Raw genomic sequence first — 14,716 nt, forward strand, 5'->3', positions numbered from 1 at the left:
ACTGACAGCAGCTCCCTGTACTCACTGTATATACTGACAGCAGCTCCCTGTGTACTCACTGTATATACTGACAGCAGCTTCCTGTATACTCACTGTATATACTGACAGCAGCTCCCTGTGTACTCTGTATATACTGACAGCAGATTCCTGTGTACTCATTCTCAATGTATATACTAACGACAGCTTCCTGTGTACTCACTGAATATACTTACAACAGCCTCCTGTACTCACTGTATATACTGACAGCAGCTCCTTGTGTACTCACTGTATATACTGACAGCAGCTTCCTGTATACTCACTGTATATACTGACAGCAGCTCCCTGTGTACTCACTGTATATACTGACAGCAGCTTCCTGTATACTCACTGTATATGCTGACAGCAGCTCCCTGTGTACTCACTGTATATACTGACAGCAGCTTCCTGTATACTCACTGTATATACTGACAGCAGCTCCCTGTGTACTCACTGTATATACTGACAGCAGCTTCCTGTATACTCACTGTATATGCTGACAGCAGCTCCCTGTGTACTCACTGTATATACTGACAGCAGCTTCTTGTGTACTCACTGTATATACTGACAGCAGCTCCCTGTGTATTCATTGTATATACTGACAGCAGCTTCTTGTGTACTCACTGTATATACTGACAGCAGCTCCCTGTGTACTCACTGTATATACTGACAACAGCTCCCTGTTTACTCACGGTATATACTGACAGTAGCTCCCTGTACTCACTGTATATACTGACAGCAGCTCCCTTTGTACTCTCTGCATATACTGACAGCAGCTTCCTGTTTACTCATTCTTAATGTATATACTGACAGCAGCTTCCTGTATACTCACTGTATATGCTGACAGCAGCTCCCTGTGTACTCACTGTATATACTCACAGCAGCTCCTTGTGTACTCACTGTATATACCGACAGCAGCTTCCTGTGTACTCACTGTATATACCAACAGCAGCTTCCTGTGTACTCACTGTATATACCGACACCAGCTTCCAGTGTACGCACAGTATATACTGACAGCAGCTCCCTGTGTACTCTGTATATACTGACAGCAGATTCCTGTGTACTCATTCTCAATGTATATACTGACGACAGCTTCCTGTGTACTCACTGAATATACTTACAACAGCCTCCTGTACTCACTGTATATACTGACAGCAGCTCCTTGTGTACTCACTGAATATACTGACAGCAGCTACCTGTGTACTCACTGTATATACCAACAGTAGCTTCCTGTGTACTCACTGTATATACCGACACCATCTCCCAGTGTACGCACAGAATATACTGACAGCAGCCACCTGTGTACTCACTGTATATACCGACACCAGCTCCCAGTGTACGCACAGTATATACTGACAGCAGCCACCTGTGTACTCACTGTATATACTGACTGCAGCTCCCTGTCCCCTTCTAGGGTTGAATGTGTAAATTCCCAATCCCCCTGCTGGCTGTATGTTTGGATTGTGGCAGGAAAAGCAGGCCCGCCCCGCGCACACCCACACAGGGAGAGCATCCACACTTCTTGCCCATGCGGGATTAGAACCCAGGACCTGAGCGTCCCTAAGCAACAGTTGTCAACTGCCACAGACAAGCACAGGCTGAGGCTTCAGCCAGAGTGCCGTATGCAAATGAGGAGCCAGCCAGAGGGCCGTATGCAATTGAGGAGGCAGCTGGTGGTGGCAGAAATGCTGTTAATGCGCCTCCTTGGGTGAGAGTTTATGCTCAGGAAGTGACTATTAAGACCGGGAAAGAGTGTGGCCATGATTTTTTGGCCAGTCTTTTTCAATGGACTTGTACAAGGGGAAATGGCCCCGGGTCTCTCCCCAATGAATAGTCACAAGCTCCTGTGGGGTTATAAATACCAAGATGACCCACTCATATAGTGTGCTAGGAAGGCGGAGCTTGTATCATTCAACCACCCTCAATGACACCCACAAGGAAGACACCCACCAGGATATATGTCCGAAAGGACCGACGACGGACCCAAGAAGATTCATTGAGGACTTGAATGATTGCAATGCCTCCCTGACACTTTTGGCTTCTTCTTTTTACACATAACTTTTACTTCATTTGCTTTTTGAGGGACAGAGGAATCACAGCCATTGCCCCCTGCCCTCTATCACTGCAAAAACCACCGCCCACTACTTATGCCCCTTTAACTACCTACTCATCTGCCTGCCTTCATGGAGTAAGGAGGGAGTTGGGGGTCACATATCACCCACTAGCGGAGTACGGGCGTTTAATTTTTAAAGGGGTTGGTCACTTTATAGTAAAATAGTTCACTTAAGTGTACTCACTGTATATACTGACAGCAGCTCCCTGTGTACTCACTGTATATACTGACAGCAGCTCCATGTACTCACTGTATATACTGACAGCAGCTCCCTGTGTACTCACTGTATATACTGACAGCAGCTTCCTGTACTCACTGTATATACTGACAGCAGCTCCCTGTGTACTCACTGTATATACTGAGAGCAGTTCCCTGTGTACTCACTGTATATACTGAGAGCAGCTCCCTGTGTACTCACTGTATATACTGAGAGCAGCTCCCTGTGTACTCACTGTATATACTGACAACAGCTCCCTGTATACTCACGGTATATACTGACACCAGCTCCCTGTACTCACTGTATATACTGACAGCAGCTCCCTGTGTACTCACTGTATACACTTACAGAAGCTTCTTGTGTACTCACTGTATATACTGACAGCAGCTCCCTGTGTACTCACTGTATATACTGACAGCAGCTTCCTGTATACTCACTGTATATACTGACAGCAGCTCCCTGTGTACTCACTGTATATACTGACAGCAGCTCCCTGTACTCACTGTATATACTGACAGCAGCTCCCAGTGTACACACTGTATATACTGACAGCACCTCCCTGTGTACTCACTGTATATACTGACAGCAGCTCCCTGTACTCACTGTATATACTGACAGCAGCTCCCTGTGTACTCACTGTATATACTGACAGCAGCTTCCTGTATACTCACTGTATATACTGACAGCAGCTCCCTGTGTACTCACTGTATATACTGACAGCAGCTTCCTGTATACTCACTGTATATACTGACAGCAGCTCCCTGTGTACTCACTGTATATACTGACAGCAGCTTCCTGTATACTCACTGTATATGCTGACAGCAGCTCCCTGTGTACTCACTGTATATACTGACAGCAGCTTCCTGTATACTCACTGTATATACTGACAGCAGCTCCCTGTGTACTCACTGTATATACTGACAGCAGCTTCCTGTATACTCACTGTATATGCTGACAGCAGCTCCCTGTGTACTCACTGTATATACTGACAGCAGCTTCTTGTGTACTCACTGTATATACTGACAGCAGCTCCCTGTGTATTCATTGTATATACTGACAGCAGCTTCTTGTGTACTCACTGTATATACTGACAGCAGCTCCCTGTGTACTCACTGTATATACTGACAACAGCTCCCTGTTTACTCACGGTATATACTGACAGTAGCTCCCTGTACTCACTGTATATACTGACAGCAGCTCCCTGTGTACTCTCTGCATATACTGACAGCAGCTTCCTGTTTACTCATTCTTAATGTATATACTGATAGCAGCTCCATGTATAGTCACTGTATATACTCACAGCAGCTCCTTGTGTACTCACTGTATATACCGACAGCAGCTTCCTGTGTACTCACTGTATATACCAACAGCAGCTTCCTGTGTACTCACTGTATATACCGACACCAGCTTCCAGTGTACGCACAGTATATACTGACAGCAGCTCCCTGTGTACTCTGTATATACTGACAGCAGATTCCTGTGTACTCATTCTCAATGTATATACTGACGTCAGCTTCCTGTGTACTCACTGAATATACTTACAACAGCCTCCTGTACTCACTGTATATACTGACAGCAGCTCCTTGTGTACTCACTGTATATACTGACAGCAGCTTCCTGTATACTCACTGTATATACTGACAGCAGCTCCCTGTGTACTCACTGTATATACTGACAGCAGCTTCCTGTATACTCACGGTATATGCTGACAGCAGCTCCCTGTGTACTCACTGTATATAGTGACAGCAGCTTCCTGTATACTCACTGTATATACTGACAGCAGCTCCCTGTGTACTCACTGTATATACTGACAGCAGCTTCCTGTATACTCACTGTATATGCTGACAGCAGCTCCCTGTGTACTCACTGTATATACTGACAGCAGCTTCTTGTGTACTCACTGTATATACTGACAGCAGCTCCCTGTGTATTCATTGTATATACTGACAGCAGCTTCTTGTGTACTCACTGTATATACTGACAGCAGCTCCCTGTGTACTCACTGTATATACTGACAACAGCTCCCTGTTTACTCACGGTATATACTGACAGTAGCTCCCTGTACTCACTGTATATACTGACAGCAGCTCCCTGTGTACTCTCTGCATATACTGACAGCAGCTTCCTGTTTACTCATTCTTAATGTATATACTGATAGCAGCTCCATGTATAGTCACTGTATATACTCACAGCAGCTCCTTGTGTACTCACTGTATATACCGACAGCAGCTTCCTGTGTACTCACTGTATATACCAACAGCAGCTTCCTTTGTACTCACTGTATATACCGACACCAGCTTCCAGTGTACGCACAGTATATACTGACAGCAGCTTCCTGTATACTCACTGTATATACTGACAGCAGCTCCCTGTGTACTCACTGTATATACTGACAGCAGCTTCCTGTATACTCACTGTATATGCTGACAGCAGCTCCCTGTGTACTCACTGTATATACTGACAGCAGCTTCTTGTGTACTCACTGTATATACTGACAGCAGCTCCCTGTGTATTCATTGTATATACTGACAGCAGCTTCTTGTGTACTCACTGTATATACTGACAGCAGCTCCCTGTGTACTCACTGTATATACTGACAACAGCTCCCTGTTTACTCACGGTATATACTGACAGTAGCTCCCTGTACTCACTGTATATACTGACAGCAGCTCCCTGTGTACTCTCTGCATATACTGACAGCAGCTTCCTGTTTACTCATTCTTAATGTATATACTGATAGCAGCTCCATGTATAGTCACTGTATATACTCACAGCAGCTCCTTGTCTACTCACTGTATATACCGACAGCAGCTTCCTGTGTACTCACTGTATATACCAACAGCAGCTTCCTTTGTACTCACTGTATATACCGACACCAGCTTCCAGTGTACGCACAGTATATACTGACAGCAGCTCCCTGTGTACTCTGTATATACTGACAGAAGATTCCTGTGTACTCATTCTCAATGTATATACTGACGTCAGCTTCCTGTGTACTCACTGAATATACTTACAACAGCCTCCTGTACTCACTGTATATACTGACAGCAGCTCCTTGTGTACTCACTGTATATACTGACAGCAGCTTCCTGTATACTCACTGTATATACTGACAGCAGCTCCCTGTGTACTCACTGTATATACTGACAGCAGCTTCCTGTATACTCACTGTATATACTGACAGCAGCTCCCTGTGTACTCACTGTATATACTGACAGCAGCTTCCTGTATACTCACTGTATATGCTGACAGCAGCTCCCTGTGTACTCACTGTATATACTGACAGCAGCTTCTTGTGTACTCACTGTGTATACTGACAGCAGCTCCCTGTGTATTCATTGTATATACTGACAGCAGCTTCTTGTGTACTCACTGTATATACTGACAGCAGCTCCCTGTGTACTCACTGTATATACTGACAACAGCTCCCTGTTTACTCACGGTATATACTGACAGTAGCTCCCTGTACTCACTGTATATACTGACAGCAGCTCCCTGTGTACTCTCTGCATATACTGACAGCAGCTTCCTGTTTACTCATTCTTAATGTATATACTGATAGCAGCTCCATGTATAGTCACTGTATATACTCACAGCAGCTCCTTGTGTACTCACTGTATATACCGACAGCAGCTTCCTGTGTACTCACTGTATATACCAACAGCAGCTTCCTTTGTACTCACTGTATATACCGACACCAGCTTCCAGTGTACGCACAGTATATACTGACAGCAGCTCCCTGTGTACTCTGTATATACTGACAGCAGATTCCTGTGTACTCTGTATATACTGACGACAGCTTCCTGTGTACTCACTGAATATACTTACAACAGCCTCCTGTACTCACTGTATATACTGACAGCAGCTCCTTGTGTACTCACTGTATATACCGACAGCAGCTTCCTGTGTACTCACTGTATATACCAACAGTAGCTTCCTGTGTACTCACTGTATATACCGACACCATCTCCCAGTGTACGCACAGAATATACTGACAGCAGCCACCAGCTCCCAGTGTACGCACAGTATATACTGACAGCAGCCACCTGTGTACTCACTGTATATACTGACTGCAGCTCCCTGTCCCCTTCTAGGGTTGAATGTGTAAATTCCCAATCCCCCTGCTGGCTGTATGTTTGGATTGTGGCAGGAAAAGCAGGCCCGCCCCGCGCACACCCACACAGGGAGAGCATCCACACTTCTTGCCCATGCGGGATTAGAACCCAGGACCTGAGCGTCCCTAAGCAACAGTTGTCAACTGCCACAGACAAGCACAGGCTGAGGCTTCAGCCAGAGTGCCGTATGCAAATGAGGAGCCAGCCAGAGGGCCGTATGCAAATGAGGAGGCAGCTGGTGGTGGCAGAAATGCTGTTAATGCGCCTCCTTGGGTGAGAGTTTATGCTCAGGAAGTGACTATTAAGACCGGGAAAGAGTGTGGCCATGATTTTTTGGCCAGTCTTTTTTAATGGACTTGTACAAGGGGAAATGGCCCCGGGTCTCTCCCCAATGAATAGTCACAAGCTCCTGTGGGGTTATAAATACCAAGATGACCCACTCATATAGTGTGCTAGGAAGGCGGAGCTTGTATCATTCAACCACCCTCAATGACACCCACAAGGAAGACACCCACCAGGATATATGTCCGAAAGGACCGACGACGGACCCAAGAAGATTCATTGAGGACTTGAATGATTGCAATGCCTCCCTGACACTTTTGGCTTCTTCTTTTTACACATAACTTTTACTTCATTTGCTTTTTGAGGGACAGAGGAATCACAGCCATTGCCCCCTGCCCTCTATCACTGCAAAAACCACCGCCCACTACTTATGCCCCTTTAACTACCTACTCATCTGCCTGCCTTCATGGAGTAAGGAGGGAGTTGGGGGTCACATATCAGCCACTAGCGGAGTACGGGCGTTTAATTTTTAAAGGGGTTGGTCACTTTATAGTAAAATAGTTCACTTAAGTGTACTCACTGTATATACTGACAGCAGCTCCCTGTGTACTCACTGTATATACTGACAGCAGCTCCATGTACTCACTGTATATACTGACAGCAGCTCCCTGTACTCACTGTATATACTGACAGCAGCCCCCAGTGTACACACTGTATATACTGACAGCACCTCCCTGTGTACTCACTGTATATACTGAGAGCAGCTCCCTGTGTACTCACTGTATATACTGAGAGCAGCTCCCTGTGTACTCACTGTATATACTGACAACAGCTCCCTGTATACTCACGGTATATACTGACAGCAGCTCCCTGTACTCACTGTATATACTGACAGCAGTTCCCTGTGTACTCACTGTATACACTTTCAGAAGCTTCTTGTGTACTCACTGTATATACTGACAGCAGCTCCCTGTGTACTCACTGTATATACTGACAGCAGCTTCCTGTATACTCACTGTATATACTGACAGCAGCTCCCTGTGTACTCACTGTATATACTGACAGCAGCTCCCTGTACTCACTGTATATACTGACAGCAGCTCCCAGTGTACACACTGTATATACTGACAGCACCTCCCTGTGTACTCACTGTATATACTGACAGCAGCTCCCTGTACTCACTGTATATACTGACAGCAGCTCCCTGTGTACTCACTGTATATACTGACAGCAGCTTCCTGTATACTCACTGTATATACTGACAGCAGCTCCCTGTGTACTCACTGTATATACTGACAGCAGCTTCCTGTATACTCACTGTATATACTGACAGCAGCTCCCTGTGTACTCACTGTATATACTGACAGCAGCTTCCTGTATACTCACTGTATATGCTGACAGCAGCTCCCTGTGTACTCACTGTATATACTGACAGCAGCTTCCTGTATACTCACTGTATATACTGACAGCAGCTCCCTGTATACTCACTGTATATACTGACAGCAGCTCCCTGTGTACTCACTGTATATACTGACAGCAGCTTCCTGTATACTCACTGTATATACTGACAGCAGCTCCCTGTGTACTCACTGTATATACTGACAGCAGCTTCCTGTATACTCACTGTATATGCTGACAGCAGCTCCCTGTGTACTCACTGTATATACTGACAGCAGCTTCCTGTATACTCACTGTATATACTGACAGCAGCTCCCTGTGTACTCACTGTATATACTGACAGCAGCTTCCTGTATACTCACTGTATATGCTGACAGCAGCTCCCTGTGTACTCACTGTATATACTGACAGCAGCTTCTTGTGTACTCACTGTATATACTGACAGCAGCTCCCTGTGTATTCATTGTATATACTGACAGCAGCTTCTTGTGTACTCACTGTATATACTGACAGCAGCTCCCTGTGTACTCACTGTATATACTGACAACAGCTCCCTGTTTACTCACGGTATATACTGACAGTAGCTCCCTGTACTCACTGTATATACTGACAGCAGCTCCCTGTGTACTCTCTGCATATACTGACAGCAGCTTCCTGTTTACTCATTCTTAATGTATATACTGATAGCAGCTCCATGTATAGTCACTGTATATACTCACAGCAGCTCCTTGTCTACTCACTGTATATACCGACAGCAGCTTCCTGTGTACTCACTGTATATACCAACAGCAGCTTCCTTTGTACTCACTGTATATACCGACACCAGCTTCCAGTGTACGCACAGTATATACTGACAGCAGCTCCCTGTGTACTCTGTATATACTGACAGCAGATTCCTGTGTACTCATTCTCAATGTATATACAGACGTCAGCTTCCTGTGTACTCACTGAATATACTTACAACAGCCTCCTGTACTCACTGTATATACTGACAGCAGCTCCTTGTGTACTCACTGTATATACTGACAGCAGCTTCCTGTATACTCACTGTATATACTGACAGCAGCTCCCTGTGTACTCACTGTATATACTGACAGCAGCTTCCTGTATACTCACGGTATATGCTGACAGCAGCTCCCTGTGTACTCACTGTATATAGTGACAGCAGCTTCCTGTATACTCACTGTATATACTGACAGCAGCTCCCTGTGTACTCACTGTATATACTGACAGCAGCTTCCTGTATACTCACTGTATATGCTGACAGCAGCTCCCTGTGTACTCACTGTATATACTGACAGCAGCTTCTTGTGTACTCACTGTATATACTGACAGCAGCTCCCTGTGTATTCATTGTATATACTGACAGCAGCTTCTTGTGTACTCACTGTATATACTGACAGCAGCTCCCTGTGTACTCACTGTATATACTGACAACAGCTCCCTGTTTACTCACGGTATATACTGACAGTAGCTCCCTGTACTCACTGTATATACTGACAGCAGCTCCCTGTGTACTCTCTGCATATACTGACAGCAGCTTCCTGTTTACTCATTCTTAATGTATATACTGATAGCAGCTCCATGTATAGTCACTGTATATACTCACAGCAGCTCCTTGTGTACTCACTGTATATACCGACAGCAGCTTCCTGTGTACTCACTGTATATACCAACAGCAGCTTCCTTTGTACTCACTGTATATACCGACACCAGCTTCCAGTGTACGCACAGTATATACTGACAGCAGCTCCCTGTGTACTCTGTATATACTGACAGCAGATTCCTGTGTACTCATTCTCAATGTATATACTGACGTCAGCTTCCTGTGTACTCACTGAATATACTTACAACAGCCTCCTGTACTCACTGTATATACTGACAGCAGCTCCTTGTGTACTCACTGTATATACTGACAGCAGCTTCCTGTATACTCACTGTATATGCTGACAGCAGCTCCCTGTGTACTCACTGTATATACTGACAGCAGCTTCCTGTATACTCACTGTATATACTGACAGCAGCTCCCTGTGTACTCACTGTATATACTGACAGCAGCTTCCTGTATACTCACTGTATATGCTGACAGCAGCTCCCTGTGTACTCACTGTATATACTGACAGCAGCTTCTTGTGTACTCACTGTTTATACTGACAGCAGCTCCCTGTGTATTCATTGTATATACTGACAGCAGCTTCTTGTGTACTCACTGTATATACTGACAGCAGCTCCCTGTGTACTCACTGTATATACTGACAACAGCTCCCTGTTTACTCACGGTATATACTGACAGTAGCTCCCTGTACTCACTGTATATACTGACAGCAGCTCCCTGTGTACTCTCTGCATATACTGACAGCAGCTTCCTGTTTACTCATTCTTAATGTATATACTGATAGCAGCTCCATGTATAGTCACTGTATATACTCACAGCAGCTCCTTGTGTACTCACTGTATATACCGACAGCAGCTTCCTGTGTACTCACTGTATATACCAACAGCAGCTTCCTTTGTACTCACTGTATATACCGACACCAGCTTCCAGTGTACGCACAGTATATACTGACAGCAGCTCCCTGTGTACTCTGTATATACTGACAGCAGATTCCTGTGTACTCTGTATATACTGACGACAGCTTCCTGTGTACTCACTGAATATACTTACAACAGCCTCCTGTACTCACTGTATATACTGACAGCAGCTCCTTGTGTACTCACTGTATATACCGACAGCAGCTTCCTGTGTACTCACTGTATATACCAACAGTAGCTTCCTGTGTACTCACTGTATATACCGACACCATCTCCCAGTGTACGCACAGAATATACTGACAGCAGCCACCAGCTCCCAGTGTACGCACAGTATATACTGACAGCAGCCACCTGTGTACTCACTGTATATACTGACTGCAGCTCCCTGTCCCCTTCTAGGGTTGAATGTGTAAATTCCCAATCCCCCTGCTGGCTGTATGTTTGGATTGTGGCAGGAAAAGCAGGCCCGCCCCGCGCACACCCACACAGGGAGAGCATCCACACTTCTTGCCCATGCGGGATTAGAACCCAGGACCTGAGCGTCCCTAAGCAACAGTTGTCAACTGCCACAGACAAGCACAGGCTGAGGCTTCAGCCAGAGTGCCGTATGCAAATGAGGAGCCAGCCAGAGGGCCGTATGCAAATGAGGAGGCAGCTGGTGGTGGCAGAAATGCTGTTAATGCGCCTCCTTGGGTGAGAGTTTATGCTCAGGAAGTGACTATTAAGACCGGGAAAGAGTGTGGCCATGATTTTTTGGCCAGTCTTTTTCAATGGACTTGTACAAGGGGAAATGGCCCCGGGTCTCTCCCCAATGAATAGTCACAAGCTCCTGTGGGGTTATAAATACCAAGATGACCCACTCATATAGTGTGCTAGGAAGGCGGAGCTTGTATCATTCAACCACCCTCAATGACACCCACAAGGAAGACACCCACCAGGATATATGTCCGAAAGGACCGACGACGGACCCAAGAAGATTCATTGAGGACTTGAATGATTGCAATGCCTCCCTGACACTTTTGGCTTCTTCTTTTTACACATAACTTTTACTTCATTTGCTTTTTGAGGGACAGAGGAATCACAGCCATTGCCCCCTGCCCTCTATCACTGCAAAAACCACCGCCCACTACTTATGCCCCTTTAACTACCTACTCATCTGCCTGCCTTCATGGAGTAAGGAGGGAGTTGGGGGTCACATATCACCCACTAGCGGAGTACGGGCGTTTAATTTTTAAAGGGGTTGGTCACTTTATAGTAAAATAGTTCACTTAAGTGTACTCACTGTATATACTGACAGCAGCTCCCTGTGTACTCACTGTATATACTGACAGCAGCTCCATGTACTCACTGTATATACTGACAGCAGCTCCCTGTACTCACTGTATATACTGACAGCAGCCCCCAGTGTACACACTGTATATACTGACAGCACCTCCCTGTGTACTCACTGTATATACTGAGAGCAGCTCCCTGTGTACTCACTGTATATACTGAGAGCAGCTCCCTGTGTACTCACTGTATATACTGACAACAGCTCCCTGTATACTCACGGTATATACTGACAGCAGCTCCCTGTACTCACTGTATATACTGACAGCAGCTCCCTGTGTACTCACTGTATACACTTACAGAAGCTTCTTGTGTACTCACTGTATATACTGACAGCAGCTCCCTGTGTACTCACTGTATATACTGACAGCAGCTTCCTGTATACTCACTGTATATACTGACAGCAGCTCCCTGTGTACTCACTGTATATACTGACAGCAGCTCCCTGTACTCACTGTATATACTGACAGCAGCTCCCAGTGTACACACTGTATATACTGACAGCACCTCCCTGTGTACTCACTGTATATACTGACAGCAGCTCCCTGTACTCACTGTATATACTGACAGCAGCTCCCTGTGTACTCACTGTATATACTGACAGCAGCTTCCTGTATACTCACTGTATATACTGACAGCAGCTCCCTGTGTACTCACTGTATATACTGACAGCAGCTTCCTGTATACTCACTGTATATACTGACAGCAGCTCCCTGTGTACTCACTGTATATACTGACAGCAGCTTCCTGTATACTCACTGTATATACTGACAGCAGCTCCCTGTGTACTCACTGTATATACTGACAGCAGCTTCCTGTATACTCACTGTATATACTGACAGCAGCTCCCTGTGTACTCACTGTATATACTGACAGCAGCTTCCTGTATACTCACTGTATATGCTGACAGCAGCTCCCTGTGTACTCACTGTATATACTGACAGCAGCTTCTTGTGTACTCACTGTATATACTGACAGCAGCTCCCTGTGTATTCATTGTATATACTGACAGCAGCTTCTTGTGTACTCACTGTATATACTGACAGCAGCTCCCTGTGTACTCACTGTATATACTGACAACAGCTCCCTGTTTACTCACGGTATATACTTACAGTAGCTCCCTGTACTCACTGTATATACTGACAGCAGCTCCCTGTGTACTCTCTGCATATACTGACAGCAGCTTCCTGTTTACTCATTCTTAATGTATATACTGATAGCAGCTCCATGTATAGTCACTGTATATACTCACAGCAGCTCCTTGTCTACTCACTGTATATACCGACAGCAGCTTCCTGTGTACTCACTGTATATACCAACAGCAGCTTCCTTTGTACTCACTGCATATACCGACACCAGCTTCCAGTGTACGCACAGTATATACTGACAGCAGCTCCCTGTGTACTCTGTATATACTGACAGCAGATTCCTGTGTACTCATTCTCAATGTATATACTGACGTCAGCTTCCTGTGTACTCACTGAATATACTTACAACAGCCTCCTGTACTCACTGTATATACTGACAGCAGCTCCTTGTGTACTCACTGTATATACTGACAGCAGCTTCCTGTATACTCACTGTATATACTGACAGCAGCTCCCTGTGTACTCACTGTATATACTGACAGCAGCTTCCTGTATACTCACTGTATATGCTGACAGCAGCTCCCTGTGTACTCACTGTATATACTGACAGCAGCTTCCTGTATACTCACTGTATATACTGACAGCAGCTCCCTGTGTACTCACTGTATATACTGACAGCAGCTTCCTGTATACTCACTGTATATGCTGACAGCAGCTCCCTGTGTACTCACTGTATATACTGACAGCAGCTTCTTGTGTACTCACTGTATATACTGACAGCAGCTCCCTGTGTATTCATTGTATATACTGACAGCAGCTTCTTGTGTACTCACTGTATATACTGACAGCAGCTCCCTGTGTACTCACTGTATATACTGACAACAGCTCCCTGTTTACTCACGGTATATACTGACAGTAGCTCCCTGTACTCACTGTATATACTGACAGCAGCTCCCTGTGTACTCTCTGCATATACTGACAGCAGCTTCCTGTTTACTCATTCTTAATGTATATACTGATAGCAGCTCCATGTATAGTCACTGTATATACTCACAGCAGCTCCTTGTGTACTCACTGTATATACCGACAGCAGCTTCCTGTGTACTCACTGTATATACCAACAGCAGCTTCCTTTGTACTAACTGTATATACCGACACCAGCTTCCAGTGTACGCACAGTATATACTGACAGCAGCTCCCTGTGTACTCTGTATATACTGACAGCAGATTCCTGTGTACTCATTCTCAATGTATATACTGACGACAGCTTCCTGTGTACTCACTGAATATACTTACAACAGCCTCCTGTATTCACTGTATATACTCACAGCAGCTCCTTGTGTACTCACTGTATATACCGACAGCAGCTTCCTGTGTACTCACTGTATATACCAACAGTAGCTTCCTGTGTACTCACTGTATATACCGACACCATCTCCCAGTGTACGCACAGAATATACTGACAGCAGCCACCTGTGTACTCACTGTATATACCGACACCAGCTCCCAGTGTACGCACAGTATATACTGACAGCAGCCACCTGTGTACTCACTGTATATACTGACTGCAGCTCCCTGTCCCCTTCTAGGGTTGAATGTGTAAATTCCCAATCCCCCTGCTGGCTGT

This window comes from Dendropsophus ebraccatus, chromosome 7 (genome assembly GCF_027789765.1).
Source record: "Dendropsophus ebraccatus isolate aDenEbr1 chromosome 7, aDenEbr1.pat, whole genome shotgun sequence".
Lineage (NCBI taxonomy): Eukaryota > Metazoa > Chordata > Amphibia > Anura > Hylidae > Dendropsophus > Dendropsophus ebraccatus.